Source organism: Rousettus aegyptiacus, unplaced genomic scaffold (genome assembly GCF_014176215.1).
Source record: "Rousettus aegyptiacus isolate mRouAeg1 unplaced genomic scaffold, mRouAeg1.p scaffold_m13_p_6, whole genome shotgun sequence".
Taxonomy (NCBI): Eukaryota; Metazoa; Chordata; class Mammalia; order Chiroptera; family Pteropodidae; genus Rousettus; species Rousettus aegyptiacus.
Genome location: NW_023416309.1, coordinates 27,387,699 through 27,407,277, shown reverse-complemented (window position 1 = coordinate 27,407,277; position 19,579 = coordinate 27,387,699). Strand labels below are relative to the sequence as shown.

The 19,579-nt window shown below is 30.5% G+C and overlaps 1 protein-coding gene across 1 annotated transcript in view; it reads right to left on the bottom strand.

Moving 5' to 3' along the window:
• PCDH15 (protocadherin related 15) overlaps positions 1-19,579 on the bottom strand; it is a gene marked incomplete in the record, with an annotated part of 701,567 nt that overhangs the window by 588,043 nt on the left and 93,945 nt on the right.

Below are 19,579 nucleotides of genomic sequence, written 5' to 3'. Positions count from 1 at the left end.
CTCTCTTTAAAATTGAGACTCTGTGAGTGAATCAAGTGTTAACCAATTTAAATTATGAAATTTTTCTTTTCTATAGAATAGTTTGATTATTAAGTGTAAATTGTCCCACAGCAATTTAAGATGGTAAACCAGTTGTTAGTATCCTACATTTGTTTACACAATCAATCATTAAAATGCTAATTCTTTTTAGTACAGTGATACGAGATTGATTTACTATGCCAACTAAAACTTAAGCATAATCCATCAATTTTTACATCTGTCCTTTGAAAAATTTGGATAAATTTTGTTTTAATTTATCTATTTTTCTTTGCAAGCTCCCAGCAAATAAAGAAATTGAATGAGATATTAGTAGTGATCACACCAAAAAATCTCTTTGAAAAAATGATGTGCTCTCAGTTTCTTTGTAAATTGAAGGATTTATTCAATTGCTCAAAATAACTCTGATTACAGATCACTGTAGAAGAGGGATAGGAACTCTGTTCCTCTAATTCAGAAGTTCCAAACTCAAATGGCTACAGGGGACAAGAAGACAAAAGAAAAGAGTGAATTAGCCTAAAGGGACAATAGGATGAGGAAAGTCATGGTAAACTGTGGAGTACAGAATTTGTCTGAAGAGACTAGCTGGTGCTCAGCTTTTGTCAATGGTTGTCTGTGGAAATGCAAACCAGTGTTGCCAAGTCTTCCAGTTTTAAAAAAGATGGTAGGAATCCAAATTTCCATATGAGATTGCTCAGTGTTTAAATATTGTCCAATTCTCCTTACAGACTAAATGCTTCTGGCTAACCATATTATTCTCTGAGATCCTTTGGTTTATGACTCCTGCCCAGGATTGTCTCTCCTAGACTAGTTGTTGATAAACTTCTTCAGAATAAACAAAGGAAATATTTTTAGTCCATTACAGAAAAGGACTAGAAAATGTCCAGAACACATGGCTCAAATATTTCAAGGAACATGGAGACCTAGAACAGCTTGCTGTCTTGCTCCCCTGAAACCTAGGAAAATTTAATGCATTCCTTGTCTCAAATCTGAAGTATGTGAATAATGGCTTTTTTTTTTAATGTGACAACATAAAGAAATGGAAAGAATAATGAAAAAATAAAGAAAAAAACACTTAAAGGGTATTTATTAGTAAAAAATTAAAGGAAGATAATATTTTACCAAACGACAAAAGAACAAAGTGCATTCCCTTGTGGGTGGGTCTTTAATCTACTTACTTGACTTCCCTCTTAGTAGCTTAGTTTTTAGTATTATGCTTTCATAATATGCTATTTTCTTTTGCTTCAGACTCAAACCATTTCGTTTCATTTAATAGCCTTCAAGATGAAAACAACCGAATGGGTCATAATTTTAAAATCATTAAAGCCATCGATATTATTATGTCTTCAGAAAAAGAACTTCTTGATTTGTAATCCTTTATATCTTTTAATTAGATTATAATTTTACTTAAGAAAATATCACAATAAAAACTTGTATAAAAATCATTTAGAATAAATAATAGTTCTTACTACTTGGAGTAATAAGAATATTTGGAAGAATGTGTCACACTTGTTTATTTTTGAATAATGAGAAATATAACAACTTTTCTATCTTATATTTTTACTACTCAATTTATATTTTCACTATTTTCAAAACAATTTTAACCATTTCAATGGGCTCAATATTTACAGCAACCTAAAAGTTATGATTCACCATGTCTACCTGATATCTCAAAATATAGAGCACATATAACTTAATAAGAAAATTCAGTAAAGATATAATGAAAAGAGGCCATACTCTCCATTCAAAAGACTAAAGACTAGAATATTTAATACACTTATTGTGCTAATGAGGAAATAGTAGCACTTCTGTCATCAAATAATGTAAAACAAATCAGACACTAGACAAGAAACTCTTTTCATTACTAGTTTTACAATCTCTAAAACTTCAGGAAGAGTTCTTACAGATAAACCCACAAATCTTGTTAAATGATTGTGGATAAACGAAAGGCATTTCAAGCAACATTTCCAACATGGTGTTGTACCTTTATTATAAATTCCTTTTTGAAATCTGCCATGTTCTCTGAGTACAAATTTTCCCTTCGACTCTCCTTGGTCAGTACTGTTATGCTCTAGCAATCTAGACCTTGTCAGTTCTATAAAGGAATGTAGCTGATCTATAAATAAGTTGATCATAACTTCTTTTCAGGAGATAATTTCATTGGCATATTCAACACTCTATCATATCTAATAAAAAAAAAGTTTTGTGATAGTCATTTAGAAATAGTATTCTACTGTCAAAAATACTGGGGAAAAACAGCATTCCAAATTATGTTATAATCTTACATGTAAGTGGTTTGAAGCTCATGAAATTTATGATATATTTTCCATAGACTTAATATTTTACAACATTACTCAAGATACAATACTTCACTCTTGAATTTCACTTCATTTGTATTCTCTACCAGATAAAGCTCATATTTATTTGTCTGGCATTCGATGTTCTTAGAAATTCATTTATTCAACAAGGACTTATAGAAGGTCTCTAGGGTATCATTCACTCTTCTAAAAAGTTGAAAAATATTAGTAAAATAAGCCCACTTGTATCTCTGTTCTCATAAATCTTACATTCCAGCAACATGAAGAGAGATAAACAAAAAAACATAAGTAAGTTATATACCATGTTGAAAGGTAGTAAGTGACATGAAAATACCAGTTTGCATGTTCAAAATTTTATACTGTCACTTGACACTTAATTCTCACTCAGAAAATTAAGTAATATTATATAAAGCAACCAAAATACTTTCTGACAACATAACTGAAAGGGAACTATTCCAACGATCCTTTCTGGAAGCACCCTCAACAATATTTACTACCCTGAACACAGATTGTTGTTCATCTCCCAGAAGGAGAATAAAGACCTTTCACTGCCTTTCATTTGTAAGTATAAATCCAAAAGCTGGCAATAGATAAAGTCCTGCCCTTGTCGTGTTTATTTCTGCTGCTTGCATCTGGATTGGTTGTTGTGAAACATGGCAAAAGCATCCAAGGTTGACATCACAGCACTTCCCCCTCTAGTACATTTTTGACAATGTCGAATTTTCTCTTTTTTTCCTTTTCCTTTTCCTTTTCTTTTTCCTTTTCCTCCTCCTCCTCCCCCTCCTCCTCCCCCTTCTCTTCCTCTTCTATGTCTTCTTCCTCTTCCTCTCTTTTCTTCCTCTTCCTCTTCCTCTTCCTCTTCCTCCTCCTCCTCTTCTTCCATCTCTTCCTCCTCCTCCTCCTCTTCCTTCTCATTCTTCTTCTCTTTCTTTTTTCTCTTTTTTAGCCTCTGTTCCTGATTTCTATGTGAAAAATCACTAATTTCTTTGATATATCAAAGTTTGGAGTTCACTGATGATATTGAGATGAGAAATCCCATATTAATGCTGTGTCAAGAAGAAAGCCAAAATCTCTCACTGAAGTGAGAGCTGTACACATACATCTGCTCTTCATCAGTCTGTTCAATTAAACTCAGGTATTCCCAATCTCCAACAACATATAGATAGAGCTATAAAAATAAAAATTGCCATTGCTCTGTTTTCCTTGCAAGAAATGTATACTATTCACATGCTAGGATAAAGCAAACTTTCTTTTAAAGCAGCCTAAACTATCAAATAGAAGGAAGATACAAGGCTTTCCAAAGTCACGTCTCACCACACCAAATATGAATTTCCTTAACTGACTGATTGGAAATCTTCTATGTCACCATAGTGGCAAACATCAAGAATGTTTTTATCACTCATAACCATTACCTGATGACTCATCTATTTCTTTTTTTCTTTGCAATATGAACTTCAAGAAAATACAATTTCAGAGATTCTTTTCAATATATTCTGTCATTCTAAATAACTTTGTTTTTTGTATTATAATTTATATATAAATTATATTAAATATCTATAAATAAATATGTATTTATAGGTAATTTATATCACATTTATACATAGCATAAAATATATATTTATAAAATATATTGTACCTATATAATACAGAAAATATAATAAAATATATTCATGTATAATATAAAATATATTATATTTTATGTGTAACATATATCTATATAACTACATTCATTTTACATATAAAACCTATGTAAAGAAATATGTTTATATTTTATTTAAATTTATACTATACATATAGATAGATATTGATATTATTTCTCTTTTATTAGTCATGAGCTGAATTCTTTGAAGATGGAAATGGCTGGATTGAAGCTAATTTTAGGTAAGGACAGAAAAATAACCTATGTTTTCACTGGGCACTGTGAGATCTAAGGTACCTCTCCAGTCTGTCCCAGACAAACCAGGTTTACCTGATCTCTGGAAAAGCTAACAGCTTGTTGACATGCCACATTGCTTGAGTGCGTCTTGGCTCTATACTTCAAAATGTATGTTTATTGGTGTATGTTCTCTCTCTCTCTCTCTCTCTCTCTCTGTCTCACACACACACACACACACACTCTCTCTCTCTCTCTCTCTCTCTCTCTCTCTCTCTCTCTCTCTCTCATACATACACACATATATATAAAACATGAAGATATACATATATATAATACATATATAATGCCTATATGTGTGTGTGTGTGTATATACATACGTATATATGTAAAATATATGTAAACACACTCTATATATACATACACATGGTGGCGAAAATAATTCTTTAACTGAGGAAGAGAAGAAATCCAGAAGGACTAACTTGTCATTACTTCAACTGTTTATAGACAATGTATTGCATTTAAGTTTTAAACATTTTAAATATACACTTAATAGCTGTAAACAGTAATGAGACTGTTTTAACTCAAAATACATTTCCTGAAACCACACACTTTGGCAGACCTTTGGAAAATTCAATCAATACCTTAACATGTGTAAAGGAGTCTTTTTTTTTTTTTTTTTTTTAAATGGTAGGTTAATCAAAAACTCTAAATAAAAAAGAGAGGGACACTGGTTTTCTTTTGGAGTAATACTCCCCAAAAGGAAAACAAATTACTGACAAAGATAATTTGCCTATTCAATTTACATTAAAGATTGTATCCTACTAGAAAAAGCCAATATTCAATGTAATCAACAGGTACACACTATATGTTAAAATAATCTAGCCATGCTAGTTAGTTTAATAAAATGAATATCAGAGTTTTAAAAAGAGAGTGGATTTCAAAACCTACATCCACTATTGTTAACATATTGAATATTCATTTTAGTGTTTATACAAGCATTTACTCAATAAGAAAATTTTAGTGCATTTTATATACTCTGCTTCTACTACAGAAATAAATCAACTTAGTTTCTTCATAATGACTTTAGTATTGAGCAAGCACCATATTTCATGCGTTTTTTCTTAATATGTCATTTCAAAGTAGTTAAATGATTCCAAATTAGGAGTATATTAAATTTTAATTTCAAATTTTGGGGATTTTCATTAAACATATGTTTTCTAAACTATCATCTAGATTCTAGTCTTAGACATACATTTATTTTCACTAATCTTAGAAAAATAACAGGAAAAAATTTAGTTTGAAAGGAGTTAGCACTATAATGTGAGAAAAGGCCAAGTATTATTTTATCTGTTGGGTGTTTAACTTAAAAATATAACCAAATAAATTGAAAACTAAGTTTTAGAGCTAAAGCAAGTGCATATGTGATTTTAAAAGGAAGTTTGAAGGAGATTTCTGTCATTCTCTGTCATAGGAAGTAGATTAGGACTAATCATATTTGGTAAAGGTTAAACATCCCAAAGAAACACAAAAAAATTAATGAATAAATTATACTTCTCTTAGAGAAAATTCATTAACAAAAGTCACAGTATTATGTGAGTAAAATGAGATTGAGTCGAAAGTGTGAAAATGCCAGTGACTTTTTGGATGTATTATAATAAAAAATCTGTCTTTTCAATCTTTGCAATGGGAGAGATTCATGGTACATTCCTAGTTCTGCAATTTTTTTGCTGCATGAATGGAAAACTAGTGAAAACTCCTGAGGATTGGTTTAAAATTAGAATAATAAAATCCATTTCATTTTGCTACAGTTGACAGATGAAAACTTAAATGATAGAAAAAAAAATAGTAACAGATGCACTAAAGGTTATTCATTTTTAAAATTTACTACATAAGTGTTTACTGAGTACTAATCCTGTGAGGCATTTTATAAGATGCAGAGACTACAGCAGTGTGTGTGTGGGGGGGGGGGGAATAAATAAATATATTATAAATAGATAGATAGTTTGATGGATTGATTGATTACAGCCCCGTAAGTCACTGAACAAAGGACCTAGCGAAGTGGTAACAGAACTCCTGAACCAGAGAAACTCTGATAGAATCAATGTTGTTTTAACTTACTAAGTTTATGGTAATTTATATCTAGCAATAGTAAATTAATATGTAGGAGGATCTGATGAACATGTATATATGTAAAATGTTGACCAATTTAGTGCTTGCTCTAAATCTTTAGATGATGGTTGTTTATGAGATTGAGGCTAGAAATGGAAGTATTGAACACAATTAAAGTAGGAAATACACATTCAACAAAGAAGAGAGTGGTCTTGCACAGACCAATAATTGTAGTTTTAATGAAATGAATCATACCGCAAACACAATCTTCAATGTTGTGGCACAATAACTAAGCATTTCTATAAGTGTTGCCTTTGGCCAGGTATTCATGAAAGTCTAATGTACAAATATTGTTTTCCTGAAGTTGTAAGATAACTACAATAAATAATAAAAGTTCAAAAATATTTAATTTGAACTACCTTATTCTATTTTCTTGGGTCTTGAGTTAAGTTCATATAAACAAATAAACTTACAGGAAATATAACTATTTTTAATAGTCTTCCCTTACCTGTCACTCCTTTTAGAGTAAAACATATTAATTGTATTTATATTAATAGCATAATGACAATTATAATTATAACATAAAACAATGTACAGGTATAAATAAAAGAATAAAGCACAAATATGTTTCCTAGTGCTAGAGTTACAAATAACTGCTATACAATGTAACTAAAAAGTTAGACAAATAATATGTACAAGTTAGTATTGTTTTTTGGACTACAGAAACTTGAATGAGCATCTAATTTACTTTTAAAAAGTCACAAACTGAAATCTTATTTAGATAAATATAATTGGAAATCTATTTATTATATGTACCTATGTACTAAAATAAAGTTGGAAATTACAAATTAATTTTTTAATTATTATTATTTATGCCTATAGCACCTGTTCTTTTTAGGTGGTCTCCCATTCAAGTACTAACCAGGCCCGACCCTGATCAGACATCAGGCTTGTTCAAGGTGGCATGGCCATAGACCATAGACGATAGCTCCACTGGGACGTGAACCCAGGACCTTCTGCATGTAAAGCAGATGTGCTAACTGCTACACTATGAAACCATATCCAAGTAATTCTTAATATTTAGAAAATTGCATTCCATATCACAAATTGTAGTTTGAAAATAAATGATAAAATATAAATTATTTTATATATAATTAATTATACAAATTGCATAGGTTATTAAAGTCTGAATAAGATATACATGGGGAAAAAAGGAGAAAGTCACTCCCATGTAAGAGATAAGATTTTAAAAAGTAGAAAAAAGGTAATTTAAAAAACAAATTTAACTAGAGATAGAGACTAAATAGTGGACTAGCAGGTGAAAAGTTTGGAAGTATATATACTAATCATAGAACAGGACTGGTAAATCTATGCTAACAAGATTTAATAATAATAGTGACTATTGACATATTTAAAAAAGACATTCAAAGTGTAGATTCACTTGGTAGGAATACATAGAATGGATTTAAAGAGGAAAAGATGAATAATATGTAGGCTATGTGCTACTGAATGCTATAATTATTTTTTATACCTTCTATTTAAAATGTGAAAAATAATAAAAATGGAGCCACTTAAATATGAAGTTGGAGCTGCTATACCAGAGAATTGCCTTGTACATCTTACTTATCAAACGTTTGAAATATTTAAACTAGGCAAAATAACCTTTGGACTGGGCCGAACAAACTTATTCCAAACAATTGTTTTTGCAAAGGTAACAGGAAAACAGACATGCTAACTACCAGACTGAAAATTAAAGACATTCTTTAGAATTAGCACCACTAAGTATACCTAAAGAATTGGTTTATTTGCATTTGTAAAAATTCCTTCTTTGAGTTATTAACACCAATAGAAATTCCTTCTGTTCATGTAATTATTCCTCTTTCCTTTCTCATAAAAAAAACCCTTACCTTCTCCTCCTAATCAAAACAGTATTTGCGTTTCTGCCTAAACTAGTATTTCCAGAATACTTAGTCTGCTCTCAAATAAATGTTGTGGCCTCTCACTTCGACCTCGTTTTTAGGTTAACAAAACACCTCTAGCAGAGTTGGTTAATATTTGCAGGATAGACAAAGAAAACAAAAGGCAATATTAGCTGGTCTTAGAGCATTTTTTATAAAGAACAGACAGTATTACAATTGTAAAATTCTGTCCTACCTGTGAATGATAATGCAATACAATTTTTGTATTCTTTATGTTTGAGGTGCAAATACAATTTAAACAATTTTTTTCTTACTCATATAGGAAATGCTTTATGAATAATGAAATAAGCAAATTTCCCTTCTGTGTCTGAGTACACTGATATTAGTAGAGCCCTCTGTAACCTATAATGTATATGTTTAATGTGAATCTTCCTGGAAAAAAATCACCAGAAAGAAATGAACTAGAGCCACATAATACTATTTTAATATTTTGGTTGAAATGGCAAAATGATAAGTTCCTACGTTAAAGGAAAAATTTTGGAAAACAAAAACAAACCATGTATGGAAATATAAATTATTGCATTTTTCTGCTTAATTAGCATTCTTGTCTAATTAAGGAATAGTCACTTTATAAGGTAGCAGTTTTTCCCTTAGATTTATTGCTAAAATTCAAAGGTTCAAGGTTTTAATTATTATTCATAAAGCATAAAGTGTAACTTTTAAACTACGAAAAGTCTTATTTTACATGATTCAGCAGGATATTTCTCTTAGAAAAAATATCATTAATTTTCACACAAATTAATGGCTAGAAACTGCGCCCCCACCACCACTTTCCAATTTCAGACATGGATAAATAAATCAGAATCAGGAATTTTTTTGTGGATGAAAGAAAGGAGAAGTCTTAAAATTAGAAACTTATTAATGTGATATCCATGAGCAAAAATGAAATTAGATCTTATAGATGATTTTGAAGTTACAATTTTAATAATGATAAGTATATAGTGAAAGGAAGAGTTGAAGAAGAAATAATCTCATCTCTCTGCCTATGCTCAAGAATCTGTCATGCATTTCAAAAGTATATTTTACTAAAAGCTTGCATACAAAGGATATATAAAGATTAAAAAATAATGAAAATTTAATTGTCGTGGGATAAAAATGAGTGTTAAGTTATAGAAAAAAGAAATTGTGGAGAGAAGGGCTGTGTGTGTGTGTGTGTGTGTGTGTGTGTGTTAGGTTGCATATATTAAACAGTCACACTTATTTAAAGAAGGGATCACAAATGAATAAGAATATAAGATTCATCAAGGTACTGTTAATAAATAAAGCTTATATAAGGAAAATGGAAAACTAAAGATTTGCTGAATTTAAACTGATATCGGATTGTTTGTGGAAATACAAACCCAGTTTTTGGTCTTCCAATATTTTTGACAAAATGAAGTATCTAGATTTTAATGTGAATTAGGAAATATTAAACTTTTTTAATTGAGCTATTTTTAACATATGGCATTGGCCAAAAATATAATCAAATAACTACTTATGGATGTAATTCCACAGGGTAGCGGTTAACACATCTGCTTTACACGCAGGAAGTCCTGGGTTCACGCCCCAGTGCAGCCACAGTCCATGGTTTATGGCCATGTCGCCCCGAATGAGCCAGATACCTCCTGATCTTGGAAGCTAAACAGGGTTAGGTCTAGTTAGTACTTGGATGGGAGACCACCTAGGAAGACTAGGTGCTGTAGGCACAAATAATAATAATAATAATAATAATAATAATAATAATAAATAATAATAATAATAAAACTGCTTGTGCTATCCAGCCTATGATACAACAATTTGAAACCGCCATATTGAGAGTTTGTCACAAACTGCCCATTATATAATTATAGCTTTCTCTCTATGTTTAGGACCATAGTACTATCTGATATTCTATAAAACCTCTATTCCTAGTCACATTCTTTGAAAATTATGCTTTTCTTCCTGAAAAAATTTCTATCTCTGTAATATATGCAGTATCTATAAAGATGATATGCCAGGACGCCCAGAGTCTCCTAAGTGGGAATTTTAATACTGTTATCAGAATTTTCTCAAAAAGAACTTTCGGCAAAGGCATGTAGTTACTTTAAGAAGTAATACAAAGTGTGTGTGTATATTCACAAAAGTTTTTTTGGATGCGCATCTACATTACCAAAGTATGTATTTAGGACACAGTTACCATTATTAAAAAATTTATTCTTGACCCAAGTATTTATTTTCATTCCTAAGTTTATATTTATATGGATAATTTTAAAAATCTCACAAAATTTCAGGTTAAATTCATATTGATGACATTTACCTATATTTTTTCTGTTATTTTTAGGGTTTAGGGATAGTTTGAGACAATATTTTAAACAAGGGTTTGTATTTGCTATTTATCTTTTGTGAGCATCTCGTAGACTGGCATTTCAATTTCCAGTGAGAGCTTGTATTTGACTTTAAGGTTATGCAATTTCTCCTCCATTCAAAAAAAAAAAAAATCAGTAAATAATTGCAATCATAAAACTTGTTTCTAAATTTTAATAAATTGTATCAAATGTAAGCCTTCCTAAATGAGTTTCAGACTGTCATCAAAATAATCTTGAAGGTTATCTTATATATGACCATACGGATAGAAGGAGAATGCATATATATTTTTATATTTAGAGAAAACAAAATTTTAGAAAGGTAATATCTAAATATGGAAGGAAATAATACTGATATATAATTGAATAAAACAACCAAACCTTGATTATATTGTTGGAGTTCTAGAAACATGTGCAGACCACTTTTGTCATCAATGTGAATTTCAAAACATATAACAGATAATAAAATATATGATATAGTGGAATTCGTTAATATAATCTAAGAAAATTTTTCTGTGCATTATTATATTAAAGAGAAAAACAAATTATTTATATCTCACAATGTTTACCAAAAGAGGCTTTAGGCAAACAAAAGCATTAGCAAAACATACTCTCTTTATGAGGCGTTGTTAATTAAAGTGGGAAATACTGTGCACACAGATTAGCCTCTACAAATCACATCTCTTGAAAACACATGAGTAGACTAATTCTAATACTTTAAGTTAGAACTAAAATTGTATCATGCACTATCTTCCACCATACATGCAGAATAAAAGCTATTCCAACTGACATATTAAAAACTTTAAGTGTGGCTGATGTCTATAATTTTTTTGTAATCTCATTCTGAATAGAGGTTCTTAAGCAATAGTAATTACAGAAGAGATGAGTATCTGGCAATAGTGATTTGTTTAGAGAATGGACAAAAAAAGTAATAAGATAATGAAAATACTTAGTGTGGTAAGGAAAATTTTGTTTAAACTTCTATATAGAAGTAAAATACTACTGCAAATTTAATGAACTTGTTGATTATTTTTAAAATATTATTGTTACTTAGCTCCTTAAAAGCAAATGAAATACAATTGTGTTCCGGTTACTTGTGCACTTCTAAAATTTGGAATAATTTTAATTCTTGGGGATATCACATATTTGATTGATTAAGAACATTTTCCTAATATATCTCCATGTGTGTTTATTTGTGTACTTGATGTATTAGTATGTGTGTGTTAAACCGCCAAGATAAAATATATCTAATCAAAACACATGCTATTGAAGTTGATTAAATACATTTACTTTTTTTACAGCTATTTCTTATTTATGAAAGCAAGTTAGATTTTCTCCTCCAGGGTACTAGTGATAAGTTATCTATTTCTCCTGTTTAGGGTGACAAATATAGCAGTTAGAGAGAAATGAAAAATAAAGTGAAGCCCCTAACCAAATAGAAATAAAAGATCAATAATTCAGAACTGTACCTGAAGAGATTTTTTTCAAAGTACTCTTCAGGGTCAGATTTTAGGTTATTTTTCTCTTCTCCACAGTAGAATTCTACAACTTATGAAAACAAATCTGAAGTTTATACTTGCCATCTCATGCTGAGATGCATTTCTCCTAACATTAAGTATTCAAAATACAATTGTTAGACATATGTTTCTCTTTTTAATAGTTTCTCACTTTTCTTGAAAACTATTGTTTAACAATAGTTTTGTTAAGGCCTTTAGGAAGTTCATATTTTCTTAAGAAAAGAGAAAACATATAAACATAATGTAAGTAGTATTAGTCCTTGAAGATAGACATAAAGCGAGAGAGATGATTGGTAATTTTTTAGGATACTCAGGGAAAGCTGTTTGATAAAATGACATTTGAACAACCACTATAGAAAACAGTATGAAGGTTCCTCAAAATATTAAGAATATGACCCAGAAATCCCTCTTCCGGGTATCAACCCCCAAAATTTGAAAGCATTTATCTGTAAAGCCTGATGCTCACTGTAGCATTATTCACGGTGACCAAGACATGGAAACAACTAAAGTATATTTCAATAGATGATTGTATAAAGAAGATCTAGTACTTATATATAATGGAATATTACTCAGCCATAAGAAAACATGAAATACTGTCATTTGCAACAACATGGATGTATCTTGAGACTATCATGCTAAGCAAAAGAAGTCAGATGGAAAAAGTCAAGAACCATATGATATATTACCCATATGTGGAATATAAAAATGAAAGCAACAAGACAAACAAAGAAACGAATCTCATAGACATGGAAAACAGTTTAGTGATTACAAGAGAGAAAGGAGGTAGAGGGGAGGTAGAAGAAGGTTAAGGGGGTCAGATATATAGTGATGAAAATAGATGACTTTGGGTGATGAACAGACAATACAATATAGAAATGACGTATTACATACAGATGTATTACAGTTTTCAATTACACACTTGAAAACTATATAATTTTATTAGCTAATATCATTCCAATAAATTTAATTTAAAAATGACATTTGAACTGAGATCCAAATAAAACAAGGGTTAATTTAGAGAACCCCATCATTGGGAAGCAGGTTCTGAGTTGGGAGCATGCCAGCCATGGCTGAGAAACAGCAAATAATCCTGTTTAACTATAGCACAATTAATGAGAAGGAGTTAGCAGTAAATGAGATGAGAGAACAAGAGAACTCAGGAGACTAGAAGAGTAAAGATTATGATGGGATATGTGATGATAGGGGAGAAGCAGATTTGAAGTAGAAATCAAGAGTCTGACCTAGACATTAAAGTCTGAAATACTTATTAGGCCACCAAGTAAAGGATGTTCCACAGACTAATATCAATGAATCTGAATTTCAGAGGAAATAAAAAGCTGGCAGTCATGGAAAAATCATGGAACTGATAGAGACTATTTATGGAGTGAGTATAAAGAGAAGAAATGGGACTTGTAAATATTTTGCTGCCAGAAAATTAAAGAGGATCTAGCTAAAGCAACTGAGAAGGACCAAGAGAAAGACCCTGAATCTAAGTAAAGAAAGGGTTTCCAAAAAGAAGAGGAGAGGAATGTGCCAAGTACTACTGATAAGGGAAGCAAGATAAAGATTAAGAATCAACAATTGGGTATTTGGCAAAGCAGAGGTCACTGATGTCTTGAAAGAAATGGTTTAAATGGAGCAGTAGGAATAGATGCCTTTCTAGAGATTTTTAAGAAATAGAGTTTGGAATTTTTTTCTCTTTTCTTCCTTCCTTCCTTCCTTCCTTCCTTCCTTCCTTCCTTCCTTCCTTCCTTCCTTCCTTCCTTCCTTCCTTCCTTCTTTTTCTTTCTACTTTTTCTTTTGTTGTTGTTGGTTTTGTTTTGTTTTGCGGTATAAGCAAGCAGAAAAATGCAAGGCTATGAAGAGAGTGGTGATGATTAGTCAAAGAACTCGGTGTGTGGGTATGTGTTTGTGCATGCAAAACAGGTTATTAGTAATGGGATAATTCATGGGAGAGGGTAATGCTGACAAAGCAGGAGAGTGAGCGTAATTGTAAGAGAGTGGTCCTTGGCTTGGTAAAGGGAATGGGCTCCAGTGGTCATGCACAGTTCATCATTATTTCTAGAGAAGGCACAGAATACATAGATGAGAAAGGTGTGCTGAAGGTTTGAGAAGAAAGAGATAGTATGCAGTATTCATTTGGAAAACAATAGCATGGATTAACTGGGAAAAGATAATACAGTTCCTACACAAAGATGACAGGCCACGTGAAGTTTTTAGTGTGTTTTTTTTTCTTTTTTCTTTTTTTTCTAGTCATATTCAGCTATTGGGATGCAGGCAAAATGCAACTAATTTATCTGGTTTACTTTTACCTTCAATTTACTTTTTAAAAATTCCTTTAAAGTTTTCCTATTAAACAAACTATCTTAAATCTCATACTGAATCTTAAATAAATATTTTAAAAGGTAGTATTTATTTAAAACATTTGGATAGCAGCAGATAATGAAATTACTCTTTCTCTTCTATTAACTACAATTTTGGCCTGAACAACTAAAATAAAATTAGGTGTTTTAAAATTGACATGAAATATTTATTTAAAACTATGGAATCCATCACCACACCTTACTAATGATTTAAAAACTATTAATATATAATAGACACTTATTACATACTTATCATGGATGAGGTGCTTCAGGGGGTTCAAAATGGATCTCATAATCAAGTTTCAGATGCAACACAATTCTTCGGCATCTACATTATATTTTTAGATACCTTCCTAGGTACTTCAAATAAATATTATTTTTAATTTTTATATAAAAATGGTAAAAATAGACATTTTAGTTTCTTTTGAGAATGAGAGGTTAGGTGGTCTCACCAAGATCACACTTTAGAGGCAAGTCTAGAATCAAGATCTTCAATTCCATGTCCAATGTCTTTTCACAACTCTTCAAAGCCCAAGATATCTTAAATACTGTCATGTATAATGTAAAATCCTGGCATTAGTGTCTGACTAACCTAAGTTGCAATCCTGACCCTGCCCATTAGATGCCACATCACCTTGGGAAAGATTTTTAGCCTTTCAAAGTCCTAGTTTCTCCTTTGTAAAATGTTAAAGAGATAATTAGAAAGTAGCCTAGGAAGAGATATTGATTATACCAGAGCACAAGAAAGATTTCAGTGTTGTAAGAAAAATGAAAAAAAAAATGCAGTTTGCAAAAAATAAGAATATGATCATGTGAGGAAGGGAATTCAAAATTTTTAGGGAAATTATATCTGAGACGAGCCTTATAAGGGTAAATAAATCCAATGATATGTGTTGTAAGAAATGGAGAAGAGAACACATAGACACAGGAGGCTATATTAAAACTGAGGTAGAGATTGGAATGATTTTGCAATATACCAAGGAATTCCTAGAGTCACTAAGAGCTAGAAGAGGCAAAGATGGATTTTCCCACAGAGCCTTTAAAAGGGAACACAGTCCTGCTGATAACTTCTTAGAATTCTGACCTATAAAAGAATATATTTCTTTTGTTTTAAGCCTCTAAGATTGTGGTAATTTGCTATGGAAGCCCTAGGAAACTAATACAGTGTTTGAACTGAATGTATTAGCCGTGTATTTTATTTGATATTCTTGAAATTGTTTTTATAAAAGAGAAATACTGTGTTATATTGTTAAGGTAAGATTTCGTATCTAACAGGAATTAGGATGCTATTTTGTGCTGGCAGAAAAGATAATCTTATTGTTTTTGTTTTAATAAATATATTACTTCCCTATTGCTGGAAATTTAAGAAAACTATCCTATTATTAAGAATTTGGCCATATATTAAATATGATAATATAAATATTTAGTTCATGCATAGCAAGTTTCTGAGCAATGCAGGTATGGGATCAATGAAAGAGAATGAACACAGTACACTGACTCATCTTGAAAATAAATTAAGCACTGCAATTTTTTATTAAAAATATTGTTTTGAATAAGTTGTAAACATGCTAAAACTTAGATTTGCCCTATCTCTAAAGCTTAATTTCGAAGCATCTAAATAATGGAAAGATAGTGATTAAGTGACACATCAGTTAATGTCCAAGCATGTGAGCAGCTTTCAAGAGGTAAAAGATGATGTCTGCTGAAAGACTACTGATATCTCATCCAATAGTTTGAGGTGTAGCTTAAAGGGACAGTTAATGTTATTTACCTTCAGTATTCATAAAAAGACAATTCTTATGATTTTTCAATCAGTTCAAAGAAGACATTTTATCACGGAGCCCATTTGGAAATCCTCAAAAATAATCAGTACAATTTTAAGTAGGTAGAAAGTATCTTTCCTGAGCAAAACGTTAATAGGTGAGAACTTTTAGTAGAAACCTGTGGATAGTGAAAGAGCCACTGTAAAATTCATGTTACTGTGAAAAGTTTTCTACTGACCTCATGGGCTCTACTAGCTACATTGGAAGGAATGCCAAATCTCTTACTAACGTGAAGAGCAGTACCAGGATTCTGAACCACCATATTTTCAAAAAGCTTAAACAGGAAAAGAGAGTTGATGATGTTCCTCTTCACCACCCAGAGTTAGCTGATTTTCTGGTGGATGTTTTGAAGCAATTTATTGAATATTAAGAATTTATTTAAAATTTATTGATAGATTTAAAAGATACAACAGAAAGCTCTATCTCAGAAGAATTTGATAGCAAGAATTCCATTAATGGGTTGATTTATGGTAGATTCTAATATGGATTCTGATTTAAAAAAATACACACACTCACACATGCTCACATGCTCACACACACACATGCTTCTTAAGAGAGAGTATTAAATGTTCTAATGTTGGAGAAAGTGCTTCTGAAGGTTAGGGTTCAACTATGATATTTTATCAATATCTATGAAGTAAGTTACTTAAGTTCACCTTTTTGGATGACAGATTTTAAGATGAAATAATAATGTTGGGGAACAGGGCATTAATGGAACTAATTATGTAGTCTTTCCTAAATTTCTGTTTTTGATATTAAAAATGCTAAATCTAAAGGCAGTGCAATTTATAGCAGGTTTGTTACAGTACTTTCAGTTAGGAGATGAAGAATTTCTCTGGAAGTTAGAATATCTAATTTTAATGTTAAATATACAAATACCACCACAACAAAAGTAAGTTTGACTTTGGACATGCTGCTTGATAGATTAGTGTTTTAAGGAATAGAATAAATTCCATAATAGGAATTTTATATCGCCATGGTCCTGCTATCAAGATAAAGTCAATTGCATTTTTTTTTTTTTTGGAGAAATTTAAGATGGTAGACAATATCAACATTCACTAGTGTGCATTTTTCCCTTCATTCGTGGGAAATAGATACTCTGCTTCCCACACTTTACAGGACCATGTAAAATATTTGAGATCATGAGAGGAAGTGATATATGTTATTTCTTGACAGAGGAAGTAAAAATTCCCAGTTCAACTATCTAGTCTCTCCCTTCCCATGGGTGGTAATCATGGAAGGATCCTTATATTAAGACAGTATCAAATCCAGCCTGGTTTCCTAATTCATGATATGAATTATGACCACCCTAGATACAGGAAATAGAGGAGGCTTTGCATGTGTCAAAATAAATTTTTGTTGGTTTAAGTCATTGTGATTTTAGGATTATTTATTAATAATCCCCTTAGTACATATACATGCACACATATACACATATACATATATATACACACTATATGCTATATTTAACATATAGCATATGTCATATATATGCAGTCATTTATACATTTCATTTATTATATCATTTATAAATTACATTTATCTATTTGTCTATTCACATACCCACATACATACATAATGAGAAAAATACATTAAAAACCCCAGAAGATACTAGTTTTTATGTATCAGATTGCCAAAGATAAAATTTAGTGATTTATGTAGTAGAAAGTATGGGAGAAAACAGGGACTTTCTCATACATTGCTAATATAAATATAAATTCTATAATTTCTACTGGAAATAAGATGGTAATATCTACCAAATGTTAAAACACATGTACTACATTAAATAACAATTCTTTATTTAAAAAATAATTCTACATATATTGTTACATATGTTTTCATATAACTTTGTATGAGGTAGATGTTGCAATATCAAGATGTGAAAAAATCAGAATGTACACCAATAAAGAATAGATAGATAGATAGATAGATAGATAAAGTTCTGTAGTAGAGATGGAATATACTATCTGCATCTACTGAAAAAAAATCATATTTATACACTGAGGTAGAAAGATTTTCAGATACATTGTTAATGAAGTAATAACATTATCTAGTTTAATAAAATCTGGATATTTGCATTGAATCTTCAAAGTTTTATATTTTCTTGCAGGAAAATCTAACAGGTACATGTTCTATTTGATATATATATATATATATATATATGTATATATATATAATTTTATATTATATAAACTCCTACATAACATCTTCTACTTGAAATCACAAAAATAATTTCTTTGTATATCTCTCTTAATGGTACAAGTAGAAACTATTACAAAAGCCAGGCATTAATCATTTAAAGCAAAAATCTTTCACATTCTACTGGCAGATGTGTGTGTATATTTTCCAAACAGAAGCCATTTAATATCACACCATGATAATAAAAGAAGCTTATTTTTAAAATCTGTATGCTTTAGTATATATAAAAAGAAAAGTAGCTTTGAACATGTCAAACTTATTAAAATAAAATTTTAATAAAGAGGTTCCAAGTTTCATTTTCTATACTTAAGAAATACTCAGGAGGTAGAGAAATCATTTAGGTCAATACCACCTGGATATTTAAATTAAATCTTCAAAGTATGCATTTTCTTTATAGAAAATCTAACAGCAACAACAATTTACACCTTATACTCAAATCAAATAATTTTCAGTGTACTCACTCAGAGAAAAAAATGTATGAGAATAATATGTCAATATACATTAAACAGAGAAATAGAAAAAATACATCTTATTTCTGCCAGAAGTATCGAAATAAATAATTCAGCAATTCTCTTATTATGTTTTATATTTCATTTATATAATATTTTTAACTGAAACTATTGTTCAAATAAACAACAGTATAGACAGAAAAAGCTAATTAAAATTTATGTTATCTACAGCTTGATTTCATTGCTTATCATGCTGGGATATGCACTCATATCCCACTCTTTGGTCCTCTGTCTATCTCCCTACATCCATCTTTTCTTCCTATCAACCTATTACCTTTTTCCCCTAGTTAATCTATTCATGAAGTTATGTAGTTCCTACTTTCAAATTACATCTTGACCTTATCGACTTCACTCCATTTTCAAACAAACCACTATGTGTGTATACATATGCATATATGTATATTTATGTGTACATGCATACATATATATTCATAAATATCTTTCATATACATAAGCTATATTATATATAGCATATAATGTCCCTTTTTTTCTAACTCTTATATGGAAATCCAAGTCCAAGAGAATAGGA